We start from the raw sequence: 22,545 nt of genomic DNA on the forward strand, positions 1-22,545 counted from the left end.
GAATGGAATGGAATGGAATGGAATAAACCCGAATGGAATGGAATGGAATAGGATGGAATGGATTGTTATGGAATCAACCGGAATGGTATGGAACGGAATGAAATGGAATGGAATGGAATGGAATTAACCGGAATGGAATGGAATGGAATGGAATGGAATGGAATGGAATGGAATGGAATGGAATCAAGGCGAATGCAATGGAATGGAATGGAATGGAATGGAATGGAATGGAATGGAATGGAATCAACCCTAATGGAATGGAATGGAATGGAATGGAATGGAATGGCATGGAATGCAATCAGCACGAATGGTATGGAATGGAATGGAATTGAATGGAATGGAATCAATCGGAATGGAATGGAATGGAATGGAATGCAATGGAATGGAATGGAATCAACCCGAATGGAACGGAATGGAATGGAATTGAATGGAATGGAATGGAATCAACGGAACTTGAATGGAATGGAATGAAACGGAATGGAATAACCCCGAATGCAATGGAATGGAATAGAATGGAATGGATTGGAATTGAATCAACACGAAGGGAATGGAATGGAACGGAATGGAAAGGAATGGAATGGAATGGAAAGGAATGGAATAGAATCAACCCGAATGGAAAAGAATGGAATGGAATAGAATGGAATGGAATGGAATGGAATCAACCCGAATGGAATGGAATTGAATGGAATGGAATGGAATGGAGTGGAATCAACCCCAATGGAATATAATGGAATGGAATGGAATGGAATGGAATCAACCTGAATGGAGTGCAATGGAATGGAATGGAATGGAATGGAATCAATCCGAATGGAATGGAATGGACTGAAATGGAATGGAATGGAATGCAATGGAAAGGAGTGGAATGGAATGGAAAGGAATAGAATCAACCCAAATGGAATGGAATGGAAAGGAATGGAATAAACACGAATGGAATGGAATGGAATAGAATGGAATGGATTGGAACGAATCAACCGGAATGGAATGGAATGGAATGAAATGGAATGGAATGGAATTCACCGGAATGGAATGGAATGGAATGGAATGGAATGGAATCAACCCGAAAGGAATGGAATGGAATGAAATGGAATGGAATGGAATGAAATGGAATCAACACGAATGGAATGGAATGGAAAGGAATGGAATGGAAAGGAATGGAATGGAATGGAATGAAATGGAATGGAATGGAATAAACCCGAATGGAATGGAATGGAATATAATGGAATTGATTGGAATGGATAAACCAGAGTGGAATGGAATGGAATGAAATGGAACGGAGTGGAATTAACCGGAATGGAATGGAATGGAATGGAATGGAATGGAATATAAACAACCCGAATGGAATGGAATGGAATGGAATGGAATCAACCCGAATGGAATGGAATGGAATGGAATGGAATGGAAAGGAATGGAACGGAAAGGAATAGAATGGAATCAAACCGAATGGAATGGAATCGTATGGAATTGAATCAATCCATATGGAATGGAATGGAATGGAATTTAATGGAATCGTTTGGAATTGAATCAATCCATATGGAATGGAATGGAATGGAATTTAATGGAATGGAATAAACCCGAATGGAATGGAATGGAATAGGATGGAATGGATTGGAATGGAATTAACCGGAATGGAATGGAACGGAATGAAATGGAATGGAATGGAATGGAATTAACCGGAATGGAATGGAATGGAATGGAATGGAATGGAATGGAATGGAATGGAATGGAATCAAGGCGAATGCAATGGAATGGAATGGAATGGAATCAACCCTAATGGAATGGAATGGAATGGAATGGAATGGAATGGCATGGAATGCAATCAGCACGAATGGTATGGAATGGAATGGAATTGAATGGAATGGAATCAATCGGAATGGAATGGAATGGAATGGAATGCAATGGAATGGAATGGAATCAACCCGAATGGAACGGAATGGAATGGAATTGAATAGAATGGAATGGAATCAACGCAACTTGAATGGAATGGAATGAAACAGAATGGAATAACCCCGAATGCAATGGAATGGAATAGAATGGAATGGATTGGAATGGAATCAACCCGAAAGGAATGGAATGGAATGGAATGGAAAGGAATGGAATGGAATGGAAAGGAATGGAACAGAATCAACCCGAATGGAAAAGAATGGAATGGAATAGAATGGAATGGAATGGAGTGGAATCAACCTGAATGGAATGCAAAGGAAAGGAATGGAATGGAAAGGAATGGAATGGAATCAAACCGAATGGAATGGAATCGTATGGAATTGAATCAACCCTTATGGAATGGAATGGAATGGAATGGAATGGAGTGGAATAAACCCGAATGGAATGGAATGGAATGGGATGGCATGGATTGGAATGGAATCAACCGGAATGGAATGGAATGGAATGAAATGGAATGGAATGGAATGGAATTAACCGGAATGGAATGGAATGGAATGGAATGGAATGGAATGGAATGGAATTGAATCAACCCGAATGCAATGGAATGGAATGGAATGGAATGGAATGGAATCAACTGGAATGGAATGGAATGAAATGGAATGGATTGGAATGGAATGGAATGTAATGGAATCAACCGGAAAGGAATGGAATGGAATGGAATGGAATGGAATGGAATCAACTGGAATGGAATGGAAAGGAATGGAATGGACTGCAATGGAATCAACCCGAATGGAATGGAACGGAATGAAATGGAACCAAATAGAATCAACCGGAATGGAGTTAAATGGAATGGAATGCAATGGAATGGAATAGAATCAAACAGAACAGAATGGAATGGAGTGGAATAGAATGGAATCAACCCGAATGCAATGGAATGTAATGGAATGGAATGGAACGGAATGGATTGGAATGGAACGGAATCAACCCAAATGGAATGGAATTGAATGCATTGGAATGGAATGGAATGGAATAGAATCAAACCGAATGGAATGGAATGGAATGGAATCAACCAGAATGCAATGGAATGGAATGGAATGGAATGGAATGGAATGGAATGGAACGGTATGGAATTGAATGGAATGGAATCAACCCGAATGGAATGGAATGGAATGGAATGGAATGAAATGAAATGGAATGGAATAAACCTGAATGGAATGGAATGGAATAGAATGGAATTGATTGGAATGGAATAAACCAGAGTGGAATGGAATGGAATGAAATGGAACGGAGTGGAATTAACCGGAATGGAATGGAAGGGAATGGAATGGAATGGAATGGAATGGAATGGAATATAATCAACCCGAATGGAATGGAATGGAATGGAATGGAATGGAATGGAATGGAAAGGAATGGAATGGAAAGGAATGGAATGGAATCAAACCGAATGGAATGGAATCGTATGGAATTGAATAAACCCATATGGAATGGAATGGAATGGAATGGAATAGAATGGAATGGAATGGAATGGAATGGAATGGAATGGAATAAACCCGAATGGAATGGAATGGAATAGGATGGAATGGATTGGAATGGAATCAACCGGAATGGAATGGAATGGAATGAAATGGAATTAACCGGAATGGAATGGAATGGAATGGAATGGAATGGAATGGAATGGAATGGAATAGAATCAACCCGAATGGAATGAAATGGAATGGAATGGAATGGAATGGAATGGAATCAACGTGAATGCAATGGAATGGAATTGAATGCAAGGGAATGGAATGGAATGGAATCAAGGCGAATGCAATGGAATGGAATGGAATGGAATGGAATCAGCCCAAATGGATTGGAATGGAATGGAATGGAATTGAATGGAATGGAATGGAATGGAATGGAATGGAATGGAATGGAATGGAATAAACCCGAATGGAATGGAATGGAACGGAATGGAAAGGAATGCAATGGAATGGAATGGAATGGAATGAACCCGAAAGGAAAAGAATGGAATGGAATGGAATGGAATGGAATGGAATGGAATAGGATGGAATGGATTGGAATGGAATCAACCGGAATAGAATGGAATGGAATGAAATGGAATGGAATGGAATGGAATGGAATGGAATGGAATTAACCGGAATGGAATGGAATGGAATGGAATGGAATGGAATGGAATAGAATCAACCCGAATGGAATGAAATGGAATGGAATGGAATGGAATGGAATGGAATCAACGTGAATGCAATGGAATGGAATTGAATGGAAGGGAATGGAATGGAATGGAATGGAATCAAGGCGAATGCAATGGAATGGAATGGAATGGAATGGAATCAACCCAAATGGAATGGAATGGAATGGAATGGAATTGAATGGAATGGAATGGAATGGAATGGAATGGAATAAACCCGAATGCAATGGAATGGAACAGAATGGAAAGGAATGCAATGGAATGGAATGGCATGGAATCAACCCGAAAGGAAAAGAATGGAATGGAATGGAATGGAATGGAATGGAATGGAATCAACCCAAATGGAATGGAATGGAATGGAATGGAATGGAAAGGAATGGAATGGAAAGGAATGGAATGGAATCAAACCGAATGGAATGGAATCATATGGAATTGAATCAACCCATATGGAATGGAATGGAATGGAATGGAAAGGAATAGAATGGAATGGAATGGAATAAACCCGAATGGAATGGAATGGAATAGGATTGAATGGATTGGAATGGAATCAAGCGGAATGGAATGGAACGGAGTGAAATGGAATGGAATGGAATGGAATTAAACGGAATGGAATGGAATGGAATGGAATGGAATGGAATGGAATCAAGGCGAATGCAATGGAATGGAATGGAATGGAATGGAATCAACCCTAATGGAATGGAATGGAATGGAATGGAATGGCATGGAATGCAATCAGCACGAATGGTATGGAATGGAATGGAATTGAAAGGAATGGAATCAATCGGAATGGAATGGAATGGAATGGAATGCAATGGAATGGAATGGAATCAACCCGAATGGAACGGAATGGAATGGAATTGAATGGAATGGAATGGAATCAACGCAACTTGAATGGAATGGAATGAAACGGAATGGAATAACCCCGAATGCAATGGAATGGAATAGAATGGAATGGATTGGAATGGAATCAACCCGAAAGGAATGGAATGGAACGGAATGGAAAGGAATGGAATGGAATGGAAAGGAATGGAATAGAATCAACCCGAATGGAAAAGAATGGAATGGAATAGAATGGAATGGAATGGAATGGAATCAACCCGAATGGAATGGAATGGAATGGAATGGAATGGAATGGAATGGAGTGGAATCAACCCGAATGGAATACAATGGAATGGAATGGAATGGAATGGAATGGAATGGAACGGAATAGTATCAACTCGAATGGAATGGAAAGGAATGGAATGGAATGGAATGGAATCAGGGCAAGTGCAATGGAATGGAATGGAATGGTATGGATTGGAATGGAATGGAATGGAAAGGAACGGAATGGAATCAACCCGAATGGAATGGAATGGAATGGAATGGAATGGAATGGAATCAACCCGAATGGAATGGAATGGAATTGAATGGAATAGAATGGAATGGAATCAACCCGAATGGAATGGAATGGAATGGAATGGAATGGAATCAACTGGAATGGAATGGAATGAAATGGAATGGATTGGAATGGAATGGAATGTAATGGAATCAACCGGAAAGGAATGGAATGGAATGGAATGGAATGGAATGGAATGGAGTCAACTGGAATGGAATGGAAAGGAATGGAATGGACTGCAATGGAATCAACCCGAATGGAATGGAATGGAATGAAATGGAATGGAATGGAATTCACCGGAATGGAATGGAATGGAATGGAATGGAATGGAATCAACCCGAAAGGAATGGAATGGAATGAAATGGAATGGAATGGAATGGAATGGAATCAACACGAATGGAATGGAATGGAATGGAATGGAATGGAAAGGAATGGAATGGAATGGAATGAAATGGAATGGAATGGAATGGAATAAACCCGAATGGAATGGAATGGAATATAATGGAATTGATTGGATTGGAATAAACCAGAGTGGAATGGAATGGAATGAAATGGAACGGAGTGGAATTAACCGGAATGGAATGGAATGGAATGGAATGGAATGGAATGGAATATAATTAACCCGAATGGAATGGATTGGAATGGAATGGAATGGAATGGAATGGAATGAACCCGAATGAAATGGAATGGAATGGAATGGAATGGAAAGGAATGGAATGGAAAGGAATAGAATGGAATCAAACCGAATGGAATGGAATCGTATGGAATTGAATCAACCCATATGGAATGGAATGGAATGGAATGGAATGGAATGGAATAGAATAAACACGAATGGAATGGAATGGAATAGGATGAAATGGATTGGAATGGAATCAACCGGAATGGAATGGAATGGAATTAAATGGAAAGGAATGGAATGGAATTAACCGGAATGGAATGGACTGGAATGGAATGGAATGGAATGGAATCAACCCTAAAGGAATGGAATGGAAAGGAATGGAATGGCATGGAATGCAATCAGCACGAATGTTATGGAATGGAATGGAATTGAATGGAATGGAATCAATCGGAATGGAATGGAATGGAATGGAATGCAATGGAATGGAATGGAATCAAACCGAATGGAACGGAATGGATTGGAATTGAATGGAATGGAATGGAATCAACGCAACTTGAATGGAATGGAATGAAACGGAATGGAATAACCCCGAATGCAATGGAATGGAATAGAATTGAATGGATTGGAATGGAATCAACCCGAAAGGAATGGAATGGAACGGAATGGAAAGGAATGGAATGGAATGGAAAGGAATGGAATTGAGTCAACCCGAATGGAAAAGAATGGAATGGAATAGAATGGAATGGAATGGAATGGAATGAACCCGAATGGAATGGAATTGAATGGAATGGAATGGAATGGAGTGGAATCAACCCGAATGGAATATAATGGAATGGAATGGAATGGAATGGAATGGAATGGAATGGAATGGAATGGAATGGAATCAACCTGAATGGAATGCAAAGGAATGGAATGGAATGGAGTGGAATCAATCCCAATGGAATGCAATGGAATGGAAAGGAATGGAATGGAATGGAATCAACCCGAAAGGAATGGAATGGAACGGAATGGAACGGAATGGAATGGAATGGAAAGGAATGGAATGCAATCAACCCGAATGGAAAAGAATGGAATGCAAAGGAATGGAATGGAATGGAATGGAATGGAATGGAATGGAATGGAATGGAATGGAATCAACCCCAATGGAATATCATGGAATGGAATGGAATCAACCTGAATGGAGTGCAATGGAATGGAATGGAATGGAATGGAATGGAATGCAATGGAAAAGAGTGGAATGGAATGGAAAGGAATAGAATCAACCCAAATGGAATGGAATGGAATGGAATGGAAGAGAATAAACCCGAATGGAATGAAATGGAATGGAATGGAATGGAATGGAATGGAATCAACGTGAATGCAATGGAATGGAATTGAATGGAAGGGAATGGAATGGAATGGAATGGAATCAAGTCGAATGCAATGGAATGGAATGGAATGGAATGGAATCAACCCAAATGGAATGGAATGGAATGGAATGGAATTGAATGGAATGGAATGGAATGAAATGGAATGGAATGGAATGGAATAAACCCGAATGCAATGGAATGGAACAGAATGGAAAGGAATGCAATGCAATGGAATGGCATGGAATCAACCCGAAAGGAAAAGAATGGAATGGAATTGAATGGAATGGAATGGAATGGAATCAACCCAAATGGAATGGAATGGAATGGAATGGAATGGAAAGGAATGGAATGGAAAGGAATGGAATGGAATCAAACCGAATGGAATGGAATCATATGGAATTGAATCAACCCATATGGAATGGAATGGAATGGAATGGAAAGGAATAAAATGGAATGGAATGGAATAAACCCGAATGGAATGGAATGGAATAGGATTGAATGGATTGGAATGGAATCAACCGGAATGGAATGGAACGGAATGAAATGGAATGGAATGGAATGGAATTAACCGGAATGGAATGGAATGGAATGGAATGGAATGGAATGGAATGGAATGGAATCAAGGCGAATGCAATGGAATGGAATGGAATGGAATGGAATCAACCCTAATGGAATGGAATGGAATGGAATGGAATGGCATGGAATGCAATCAGCACGAATGGTATGGAATGGAATGGAATTGAAAGGAATGGAATCAATCGGAATGGAATGTAATGGAATGGAATGCAATGGAATGGAATGGAATCAAACCGAATGGAACGGAATGGAATGGAATTGAATGGAAAGGAATGGAATCAACGCAACTTGAATGGAATGGAATGAAACGGAATGGAATAACCCCGTATGCAATGGAATGGAATAGAATGGAATGGATTGGAATGGAATCAACCCGAAAGGAATGGAATGGAACGGAATGGAAAGGAATGGAATGGAATGGAAAGGAATGGAATAGAATCAACCCGAATGGAAAAGTATGGAATGGAATAGAATGGAATGGAATGGAATGGAATCAACCCGAATGGAATGGAATGGAATGGAATGGAATGGAATGGAGTGGAATCAACCCGAATGGAATATAATGGAATGGAATGGAATGGAATGGAATGGAATGGAACGGAATAGAATCAACTCGAATGGAATGGAAAGGAATGGAATGGAATGGAATGGAATCAGGGCAAATGCAATGGAATGGAATGGAATGGTATGGATTGGAATGGAATGGAATGGAAAGGAACGGAATGGAATCAACCCGAATGGAATGGAATGGAATGGAATGGAATGGAATGGAATGGAATGGATTGGAATGGAATCAACCCGAATGGAATGGAATGGAATTGAATGGAATAGAATGGAATGGAATCAACCCGAATGGAATGGAATGGAATGGAATGGAATGGAATCAACTGGAATGGAATGGAATGAAATGGAATGGATTGGAATGGAATGGAATGTAATGGAATCAACCGGAAAGGAATGGAATGGAATGGAATGGAATGGAATGGAGTCAACTGGAATGGAATGGAAAGGAATGGAATGGACTGCAATGGAATCAACCCGAATGGAATGGAATGGAATGAAATGGAATGGAATGGAATTCACCGGAATGGAATGGAATGGAATGGAATGGAATGGAATGGAATGGAATCAACCCGAAAGGAATGGAATGGAATGAAATGGAATGGAATGGAATGGAATGGAATCAACACGAATGGAATGGAATGGAATGGAATGGAATGGAATGGAATGGAATGGAAAGGAATGGAATGGAATGGAATGAAATGGAATGGAATGGAATAAACCCGAATGGAATGGAATGGAATATAATGGAATTGATTGGAATGGAATAAACCAGAGGGGAATGGAATGGAATGAAATGGAACGGAGTGGAATTAACCGGAATGGAATTGAATGGAATGGAATGGAATGGAATGGAATATAATCAACCCGAATGGAATGGAATGGAATGGAATGGAATGGAATGGAATCAACCCGAATGGAATGGAATGGAATGGAATGGAATGGAAAGGAATGGAATGGAAAGGAATAGAATGGAATCAAACCGAATGGAATGGAATCGTATGGAATTGAATCAACCCATATGGAATGGAATGGAATGGAATGGAATGGAATGGAATAGAATAAACACGAATGGAATGGAATGGAATGGAATAGGATGAAATGGATTGGAATGGAATCAACCGGAATGGATAGAATGGAATTAAATGGAAAGGAATGGAATGGAATTAACCGGAATGGAATGGAATGGAATGGAATGGAATGGAATGGAATGGAATGGAATGGAATGGAATGGATTCAAGGCGAATGCAATGGAATGGAATGGAATGGAATGGAATGGAATGGAATGGAATGGAATCAACCCTAATAGAATGGAATGGAATGGAATGGAATGGCATGGAATGCAATCAGCACGAATGTTATGGAATGGAATGGAATTGAATGGAATGGAATCAATCGGAATGGAATGGAATGGAATGGAATGCAATGGAATGGAATGGAATCAAACCGAATGGACCGGAATGGATTGGAATTGAATGGAATGGAATGGAATCAACGCAACTTGAATGGAATGGAATGAAACGGAATGGAATAACCCCGAATGCAATGGAATGGAATAGAATTGAATGGATTGGAATGGAATCAACCCGAAAGGAATGGAATGGAACGGAATGGAAAGGAATGGAATGGAATGGAAAGGAATGGAATAGAATCAACCCGAATGGAAAAGAATGGAATGGAATAGAATGGAATGGAATGGAATGGAATGAACCCGAATGGAATGGAATTGAATGGAATGGAATGGAATGGAGTGGAATCAACCCGAATGGAATATAATGGAATGGAATGGAATGGAATGGAATGGAATGGAATGGAATCAACCTGAATGGAATACAAAGGAATGGAATGGAATGGAGTGGAATCAATCCCAATGGAATGCAATGGAATGGAATGGAATGGAATGGAATGGAATCAACCCGAAAGGAATGGAATGGAACGGAATGGAACGGAATGGAATGGAATGGAAAGGAATGGAATGCAATCAACCCGAATGGAAAAGAATGGAATGCAAAGGAATGGAATGGAATGGAATGGAATGGAATGGAACGGAATCAACCCCAATGGAATATAATGGAATGGAATGGAATCAACCTGAATGGAGTGCAATGGAATGGAATGGAATGGAATGGAATGGAATGGAATGCAATGGAAAGGAGTGGAATGGAATGGAAAGGAATGGAATCAACCCAAATGGAATGGAATGGAAAGGAATGGAATAAACACGAATGGAATGGAATGGAATAGAATGGAATGGATTGGAACGAATCAACCAGAATGGAATGGAATGGAATGAAATGGAATGGAATGGAGTTCACCGGAATGGAATGGAATGGAATGGAATGGAATGGAATGGAATCAACCCGAACGGAATGGAATGGAATGAAATGGAATGGAATGGAATGGAATGGAATCAACACGAATGGAATGGAATGGAATGGAATGGAATGGAAAGGAATGGAATGGAATGGAATGAAATGGAATGGAATGGAATAAACCCGAATGGAATGGAATGGAATGGGATGGAATGGATTGGAATGGAATCAACCGGAATGGAATGGAATGGAATGAAATGGAATGGAATGGAATGGAATTAACTGGAATGGAATGGAATGGAATGGATTGGAATGGAATGTAATGGAATCAACACGAATGGAATGAAATGGAATGGAATGGAATGGAATGGAATTTAATCAAGGGGAATGCAATGGAATGGAGTTGAATGGAAGGGAATGGAATGGATTTGAACCGAATGGAATGGAATCAAGGCGAATGCAATGGAATGGAATGGAATGGAATGGAATGAACCCTAATGGTAGGGAATGGAATGGAATGGCACGGAATGAAATCAACACGAATGGTATGGAATGGAGTGGAATTGAATGGAATGTAATCAATCGGAATGGAATGGAATGGAATGGAATTGAATGGAATGGAATGGAATCAGCGCAAATTGAATGGAATGGAATGGAATGGAATGGAATAAACCCGAATGCAAGTGAATGGAATAGAATGGAATGGATTGGAATGGAATCAACCCGAAAGGAATGGAATGGAACGGAATGGAAAGGAATGGAATGGAATGGAATGAATCCTAATGGAATGGAATGCAATGGAATGGAATGGAATGGAATCAACACAAATGGACTGGAATGTAATGGAATGGAATAGAATCAACCCGAATGGAATGGAATGGAATGGAATGGCATGGAATCAACCCGAATGACATGGAATGGAATGGATTGGAATGGAATGGAATGGAAAGGAATGGGTTGGAATCAACCCGAGTGGAATGGAATGGAATGGAATGGAATGGAATGGAATGGAATGGAATAGATTGGATTGGAATGGAATGGAATGGAATCAACCCTAATGGAATGGAATGGAATGGAATGGGATGGAATGGAATGGAATGGAATCAACCCAAAAGGAATGGAATGGAATGAAATGGAATGGAATGGAATGCAATGGAATCAACCCGAATGGAATGGAATGGAATGGAATGGATTGGAATGGAATCAACCTGAGTGGAATGGAATGGAATGGAATGGAATGGAATGGAATGCAATGGAAAGGAGTGGAATGGAATGGAAAGGAATAGAATCAACCCAAATGGAATGGAATGGAATGGAATGGAATAAACACGAATGGAATGGAATGGAATAGAATGGAATGGATTGGAACGAATCAACTGGAATGGAATGGAATGGAATGAAATGGAATGGAATGGAATTCACCGGAATGGAATGGAATGGAATGGAATGGAATGGAATGGAATCAACCCGAAAGGAATGGAATGGAATGAAATGGAACGGAATGGAATGGAATGGAATCAACACGAATGGAATGGAATGGAATGGAATGGAATGGAATGGAATGGAATGGAAAGGAATGGAATGGAATGGAATGAAATGGAATGGAATGGAATAAACCCGAATGGAATGGAATGGAATATAATGGAATTGATTGGAATGGAATAAACCAGAGTGGAATGGAATGGAATGAAATGGAACGGAGTGGAATTAACCGGAATGGAATGGAATGGAATAGAATGGAATGGAATATAATCAACCCGAATGGAATGGAATGGAATGGAATGGAATGGAATGGAATCAACCCAAATGGAATGGAATGGAATGGAAAGGAATGGAATGGAAAGGAATAGAATGGAATCAAACCGAATGGAATGGAATCGTATGGAATTGAATGAACCCATATGGAATGGAATGGAATGGAATGGAATGGAATGGAATGGAATGGAATAAACCCGAATGGAATGGAATGGAATAGGATGGAATGGATTGTTATGGAATCAACCGGAATGGAATGGAACGGAATGAAATGGAATGGAATGGAATGGAATTAACCGGAATGGAATGGAATGGAATGGAATGGAATGGAATGGAATGGAATCAAGGCGAATGCAATGGAATGGAATGGAATGGAATGGAATGGAATGGAATGGAATCAACCCTAATGGAATGGAATGGAATGGAATGGAATGGAATGGCATGGAATGCAATCAGCACGAATGGTATGGAATGGAATGGAATTGAATGGAATGGAATCAATCGGAATGGAATGGAATGGAATGGAATGCAATGGAATGGAATGGAATCAACCCGAATGGAACGGAATGGAATGGAATTGAATGGAATGGAATGGAATCAACGCAACTTGAATGGAATGGAATGAAACGGAATGGAATAACCCCGAATGCAATGGAATGGAATAGAATGGAATGGATTGGAATGGAATCAACCCGAAAGGAATGGAATGGAACGGAATGGAAAGGAATGGAATGGAATGGAAAGGAATGGAATAGAATCAACCCGAAAGGAATGGAATGGAACGGAATAGAATGGAATGGAATGGAATGGAATCAACCCGAATGGAATGGAATTGAATGGAATGGAATGGAATGGAGTGGTATCAACGCAAATGGAATATAATGGAATGGAATGGAATGGAATGGAATCAACCTGAATGGAGTGCAATGGAATGGAATGGAATGGAATGGAATCAATCCGAATGGAATGGAATGGACTGAAATGGAATGGAATGGAATGCAATGGAAAGGAGTGGAATGGAATGGAAAGGAATAGAATCAACCCAAATGGAATGGAATGGAAAGGAATGGAATAAACACGAATGGAATGGAATGGAATAGAATGGAATGGATTGGAACGAATCAACCGGAATGGAATGGAATGGAATGAAATGGAATGGAATGGAATTCACCCGAATGGAATGGAATGGAATGGAATGGAATGGAATGGAATGGAATCAACCCGAAAGGAATAGAATGGAATGAAATGGAATGGAATGGAATGGAATGGAATCAACACGAATGGAATGGAATGGAATGGAATGGAATGGAAAGGAATGGAATGGAATGGAATGAAATGGAATGGAATGGAATAAACCCGAATGGAATGGAATGGAATATAATGGAATTGATTGGAATGGAATAAACCAGAGTGGAATGGAATGGAATGAAATGGAACGGAGTGGAATTAACCGGAATGGAATGGAATGGAATGGAATGGAATATAATCAACCCGAATGGAATGGAATGGAATGGAATGGAATCAACCCTAATGGAATGGAATGGAATGGAATGGAATGGAAAGGAATGGAACGGAAAGGAATAGAATGGAATCAAACCGAATGGAATGGAATCGTATGGAATTGAATCAACCCATATGGAATGGAATGGAATTAAATGGAATGGAATAAACCCGAATGGAATGGAATGGAATAGGATGGAATGGATTGGAATGGAATTAACCGGAATGGAATGGAACGGAATGAAATGGAATGGAATGGAATGGAATTAACCGGAATGGAATGGAATGGAATGGAATGGAATGGAATGGAATGGAATCAAGGCGAATGCAATGGAATGGAATGGAATGGAATGGAATGGAATCAACCCTAATGGAATGGAATGGAATGGAATGGAATGGAATGGAATGGCATGGAATGCAATCAGCACGAATGGTATGGAATGGAATGGAATTGAATGGAATGGAATCAATCGGAATGGAATGGAATGGAATGGAATGCAATGGAATGGAATGGAATCAACCCGAATGGAACGGAATGGAATGGAATTGAATAGAAAGGAATGGAATCAACGCAACTTGAATGGAATGGAATGAAACGGAATGGAATAACCCCGAATGCAATGGAATGGAATAGAATGGAATGGATTGGAATGCAATCAACCCGAAAGGAATGGAATGGAATGGAATGGAAAGGAATGGAATGGAAAGGAAAGTAATGGAATAGAATCAACCCGAATGGAAAAGAATGGAATGGAATAGAATGGAATGGAATGGAGTGGAATCAACCTGAATGGAATGCAAAGGAATGGAATGGAATGGAGAGGAATCAATCCGAATGGAATGGAATGGAATAGAATGGAATGGAATGGAATCAACCCGAAAGGAATGGAATGGAACGGAATGGAACGGAATGGAATGGAATGGAATGGAATGGAATGGAATGGAATGGAATGGAATCAACCCGAATGGAAAAGAATGGAATGCAAAGAAATGGAATGGAATGGAATGGAATGGAATGGATTGGAAAGGAATGTAATGTAATGGAATCAACCGGAATGGAATGGAATGGAATCAACTGGAATGGAATGGAAAGGAATGGAATGGAATGGAATGGAATGGAATAAACCCGAATGGAATGGAATGGAATGGGATGGAATGGATTGGAATGGAATCAACCGGAATGGAATGGAATGGAATGAAATGGAATGGAATGGAATGGAATTAACCGGAATGGAATGGAATGGAATGGAATGGAATGGAATAGAATGGAATGGAATGGAATGGAATCAACCCGAATGGAATGAAATTGAATGGAATGGAATGGAATGGAATTTAATCAAGGGGAATGCAATGGAATGGAGTTGAATGGAAGGGAATGGAATGGATTTGAACGGAATGGAATGGAATCAAGGCGAATGCAATGGAATGGAATGGAATGGAATGGAATGGAATAAACCCTAATGGAAGGGAATGGAATGGAATGGAATGGCACGGAATGCAATCAGCACGAATGGTATGGAATGGAATGGAATTGAATGGAATGTAATCAATCGAAATGGAATGGAATGGAATGGAATTGAATGGAATGGAATGGAATCAGCACAAATTGAATGGAATGGAATGGAATGGAATGGAATAAACCCGAATGCAAGGGAATGGAATAGAATGGAATGGATTGGAATGGAATCAACCCGAAAGGAATGGAATGGAACGGAATGGAAAGGACTGGAATGGAATGGAATGGAATGGAATGGAATGGAATGGAATGAATCCGAATGGAATGGAATGCAATGGAATGGAATGGAATGGAATCAACACAAATGGACTGGAATGTAATGGAATGGAATAGAATCAACCCGAATGGAATGGAATGGAATGGAATGGCATGGAATCAACCCGAATGACATGGAATGGAATGGATTGGAATGGAATGGAATGGAAAGGAATGGGTTGGAATCAACCCGAAAGGAATGGAATGGAATGGAATGGAATGGAATGGAATTGAATGAAATGGAATGGAATGGAATGGAATAAACCCGAATGGAATGGAATGGAAGAGAATGGAATTGATTGGAATGGAATGAACCAGAATGGAATGGAATGGAATGAAATGGAACGGAGTGGAATTAACCGGAATGGAATGGAAGGGAATGGAATGGAAGGGAATGGAATGGAATGGAATATAATCAACCCGAATGGAATGGAATGGAATGGAATGGAACGGAATCAACCCGAGTGGAATGGAATGGAATGGAATGGAATGGAAAGGAACGGAATGGAATGGAATGGAATGGAATCAACCCGAATGTAACTGAATGGAATGGAATGGAAAGGATTCCAATGAAACCGAATGGAATGGAATGGAACGGAATGGAATGGAATGGAATCAACCAAAATGGAATGGAATGGAATGGAATGGAATGGAATGGAATGGAATGAAATGGAATGGAATGGAATGGAATGCAATGGAAGGGAATGGAATGGAATGGACGGGAATGCAATCAACCCGAACGGAATGGAATGGAATGGATTGGAATGGGATGGAATGGAAAGGAATGGAATGGAATAGAATGGAATAAACCAGAATGGAATGGAATGGAATGGAATGGAATGCAATGGAATCAATCCGAATGGAATGGAATGGAATGAAATGGAATGGAGTGGAATCAACCGGAAAGGACTGGAAAGGAATGGAACGGAATGTAATGGAATAGAATCAAACCGAATGGAATGGAATGGAATGGAATCAACACGAATGCAATGGAATGGAATGGAATGGAATGGAATGGAATGGAATGGAATCAACCCGAATGGAATTGAATGGAATGGAATGGAATGTCATGGCATGGAATCAACCCGAATGGTATGGAATGGAATGGAATGGAATGGAATCAATCGGAATGGAATGGAATGGAATGGAATGGAATGGAATGGAGTGGAATGGAATGGAATGAACCCGAAAGGTGTGGAATGGAATGGCATGGAATGGAATCAACACGAATGGCATGGAATGGAATGGAATGGAATGGAATGGAAGGGAATCAATCCGAATGGAATGGAATGGAATGGAATGCAATCAACACGAATGGAAGGGAATGGAATGGAATGGAATGGAATCAACTGGAATGGAATGGATTGGAACGGAATCAACCCGAATGGAATGGAATGGAATTCAATGGAATGGAATGGAAAGGAAAAGAATGGAAAGGAATGGAAAGGAATAAACCGAATGTAATGGAATCGTATGGAATTGAATCAACCCAAATGGAATGGAATGGAATGGAATGGAATGGAATGGAATGGAATGGAACTGAATGGAATAAACCCGAATGGAATGGAATGGAATAGGATGGAATGGATTGGAGTGGAATCAACCGGAATGGATTGGAATGGAATGAAATGGAATGGAATGGAATGGAATGAAATGGAATGGAATGGAATTAACCGGAATGGAATGGAATGGAATGGAATGGAATGGAATGGAATGGAATGGAATGGAATAGAATCAACCCGAATGGAATGGAATGGAATGGAATGGAAGAGAATGGAATGGAATTAAGGTGAATGCAATGAAATGGAATGGAATGGAATGGAATGGCATGGAAAGCAATAAACACGAATGGTAAGGAATGGAAAGGAATTGAATGGAATGGAATCAATCGGAATGGAATGGAATGGAATGGAATGCAATGGAATCAACACGTATGGATTGGAATGGAATGGAATGCAATGGAATCAACCAAATTGGAATGAAATGGAATGGAATGGAATTGAATGAAAAGGAATGGAATGGAATCAACCTGAATGGTATGGAATGGAATGGAATGGAAAGGAATGGAATGGAATGGAATCAACCCGAATGGAATGGAATGGAATGGAATGGAATGGAATGGAATCAACCTGAATGGAATGGAATGGAATGGAATCAAACCGAATGGAATGGAATTGAATGGAATGGAATGGGTTGGAATCAACCTGAATGGAATGGAGTGGAAAGGAGTGGAATGGAATGGAATCAACCCGAATGGAATGGAATGGAATGGAATGGTATGGAATGGAATCGAATGGAATGGCATCAACTGGAATGGAATGGAGTGGAATGGAGTGGAATGGAATGGAATGGAATGGAATGGAATGGAATGGCATCAACTGGAATGGAATGGAGTGGAATGGATTGGAATGGAATGGAATGCAATGGCATGGAACGGAATCAACTCGAATGGTATGGAATGGAATGGAATTGCAGGTAATGGAAAGGAATCAACCCAAAAGGAATGGAATGGAATGAAATGGAATGGAATGGAATGGAATCAACCCGAATGGAATGGAATGGAATGGAATGGAATCTAATGGAATGCAATGGAACGGAATAAATGGGAATCGAATGGAATAGAGTGGAAAGGAATGGAATGGAATAAACCCGAATGGAATGGAATGGAATGGAATGGAATCAATCGGAATGGAATGGAATTGAATGGAATGGAATGAATTGGAATGGAATCAACCGGAATGGAATTGAATGGAATGAAATGGAACGGAATGGAATTAACCGGAATGGAATGGAATGGAATGGAATGGCATGGAATCAACCCGAATGGAATGGAATGGAATGGAATGGAATGGAAGGGAATCAACCCGAATGGAATGGAATGGAATGGAATGCAATAAACACGAATGGAATGGAATGGAATGGCATGGAATGGAATGGAATCAACTGGAAAGGAATGGAATGGAATGGAATGGAATAAACACGAATGGTTTGTAATGGAATGGAATGGACTGCAATGGAATCAACCCGAATGGAATGTAATGGAATGAAATGGAAAGGAATGGAATCAACCGGAATGGAGTGGAATGGAATGACACGGAATGGAATGGAATGGAATCAAACGGAATGGAATGGAATGGAATGGAATAGAATGGAATGAAACCGAATACAATGGAATGGAATGGAATGGAATGGAATGGAATGGAATGGAATGGAATGGAATGGAATGGAATGGAATGGAATTGAATCAACCCGAATGGAATGGAATGGAATGGAATGGAATGGAATGGAATGGAATCAACTGGAATGGAATGGAATGAAATGGAATGGATTGGAATGGAATGGAATGTAATGGAATCAACCGGAAAGGAATGGAATGGAATGGAATGGAATGGAATGGAATCAACTGGAATGGAATGGAAAGGAATGGAATGGACTGCAATGGAATCAACCCGAATGGAATTGAACGGAATGAAATGGAACCGAATAGAATCAACCGGAATGGAGTTAAATGGAATGGAATGCAATGGAATGGAATAGAATCAAACAGAACAGAATGGAATGGAGTGGAATAGAATGGAATCAACCCGAATGCAATGGAATGTAATGGAATGGAATGGAACGGAATGGATTGGAATGGAACGGAATCAACCCAAATGGAATGGAATTGAATGCATTGGAATGGAATGGAATGGAATAGAATCAACCCGAATGGAATGGAATGGAATGGAATCAACCAGAATGCAATGGAATGGAATGGAATGGAATGGAATGGAATGGAATGGAATGGAATGGAACGGTATGGAATGGAATGGAATGGAATGGAATGGAATGGAAAGGAATGGAATGGAATGGAATGAAATGAAATGGAATGGAATAAACCCGAATGGAATGGAATGGAATAGAATGGAATTGATTGGAATGGAATAAACCAGAGTGGAATGGAATGGAATGAAATGGAACGGAGTGGAATTAACCGGAATGGAATGGAATGGAATGGAATGGAATGGAATGGAATGGAATGGAATATAATCAACCCGAATGGAATGGAATGGAATGGAATGGAATGGAATGGAATCAACCCGAATGGAATGTAATGGAATGGAATGGAATGGAAAGGAATGGAATGGAAAGGAATGGAATGGAATCAAACCGAATGGAATGGAATCGTATGGAATTGAATAAACCCAAATGGAATGGAATGGAATGGAATGGAATGGAATGGAATGGAATAAACCCAAATGGAATGGAATGGAATAGGATGGAATGGATTGGAATGGAATCAACCGGAATGGAATGGAATGGAATGAAATGGAATTAACCGGAATGGAATGGAATGGAATGGAATGGAATGGAATAGAATCAACCCGAATGGAATGAAATGGAATGGAATGGAATGGAATCAACGTGAATGCAATGGAATGGAATTGAATGGAAGGGAATGGAATGGAATGGAATGGAATCAAGGCGAATGCAATGGAATGGAATGGAATGGAATGGAATCAAACCAAATGGATTGGAATGGAATGGAATGGAATTGGATGGAATGGAATGGAATGGAATGGAATGGAATGGAATGGAATAAACCCGAATGGAATGGAATGGAATATGATGGAATGGATTGGAATGGAATCAACCGGAATGGAATGGAATGGAATGAAATGGAATTAACCGGAATGGAATGGAATGGAATGGAATGGAATGGAATGGAATAGAATCAACACGAATGGAATGAAATGGAATGGAATGGAATGGAATCAACGTGAATGCAATGGAATGGAATTGAATGGAAGGGAATGGAATGCAATGGAATGGAATCAAGGCGAATGCAATGGAATGGAATGGAATGGAATGGAATCAACCCAAATGGATTCGAATGGAATGGAATGGAATTGAATGGAATGGAATGGAATGGAATGGAATGGAATGGAATGGAATGGAATAAACCCGAATGGAATGGAATGGAACGGAATGGAAAGGAATGCAATGTAATGGAATGGAATGGAATCAACCCGAAAGGAAAAGAATGGAATGGAATGGAATGGAATGGAATGGAATGGAATAGGATGGAATGGATTGGAATGGAATCAACCGGAATAGAATGGAATGGAATTAAATGGAATGGAATGGAATGGAATTAACCGGAATGGAATGGAATGGAATGGAATGGAATAGAATCAACCCGAATGGAATGAAATGGAATGGAATGGAATGGAATGGAATGGAATGGAATGGAATGGAATGGAATCAAGGTGAATGCAATGGAATGGAATTGAATGGAAGGGAATGGAATAGAATGGAATGGAATGGAATGGAATCAAGGCGAATGCAATGGAATGGAATGGAATGGAATGGAATCAACCCAAATGGAATGGAATGGAATGGAATGGAATGGAAAGGAATGGAATGGAAAGGAATGGAATGGAATCAAACCGAATGGAATGGAATCATATGGAATTGAATCAACCCGTATGGAATGGAATGGAATTGAATGGAAAGGAATAGAATGGAATGGAATGGAATAAACCCGAATGGAATGGAATGGAATAGGATTGAATGGATTGGAATGGAATCAACCGGAATGGAATGGAACGGAATGAAATGGAATGGAATGGAATGGAATTAACCGGAATGGAATGGAATGGAATGGAATGGAATGGAATGGAATGGAATGGAATCAAGGCGAATGCAATGGAATGGAATGGAATGGAATGGAATGGAATCAACCCTAATGGAATGGAATGGAATGGAATGGAATGGAATGGAATGGAATGGAATGGAATCAAGGCGAATGCAATGGAATGGAATGGAATGGAATGGAATGGAATCAACCCTAATGGAATGGAATGGAATGGAATGGAATCAACCCAAATGGATTGGAATGGAATGGAATGGAATTGAATGGAATGGAATGGAATGGAATGGAATGGAATGCAATAAACCCGAATGGAATGGAATGGAAGGGAATGGAAAAGAATGCAATGGAATGGAATGGAATGGAATCAACCCGAAAGGAAAAGAATGGATTGGAATGGAATGGAATGGAATGGAATGGAATAGGATGGAATGGATTGGAATGGAATCAACCGGAATAGAATGGAATGGAATTAAATGGAATGGAATGGAATGGAATTAACCGGAATGGAATGGAATGGGATGGAATGGAATGGAATGGAATGGAATAGAATCAACCCGAATGGAATGAAATGGAATGGAATGGAATGGAATGGAATGGAATCAAGGTGAATGCAATGGAATGGAATTGAATGGAAGGGAATGGAATAGAATGGAATGGAATGGAATGGAATCAAGGCGAATGCAATGGAATGGAATGGAATGGAATGGAATCAACCCAAATGGAATGGAATGGAATGGAATGGAATGGAAAGGAATGGAATGGAAAGGAATGGAATGGAATCAAACCGAATGGAATGGAATCATATGGAATTGAATCAACCCATATGGAATGGAATGGAATAGAATGGAAAGGAATAGAATGGAATGGAATGGAATAAACCCGAATGAAATGGAATGGAATAGGATTGAATGGATTGGAATGGAATCAACCGGAATGGAATGGAACGGAATGAAATGGAATGGAATGGAATGGAATATAATGGAAAGGAATAGAATGGAATGGAATGGAATAAACCCGAATGGA

Source organism: Pan paniscus, chromosome 6, assembly GCF_029289425.2.
Source record: "Pan paniscus chromosome 6, NHGRI_mPanPan1-v2.0_pri, whole genome shotgun sequence".
NCBI lineage: Eukaryota > Metazoa > Chordata > Mammalia > Primates > Hominidae > Pan > Pan paniscus.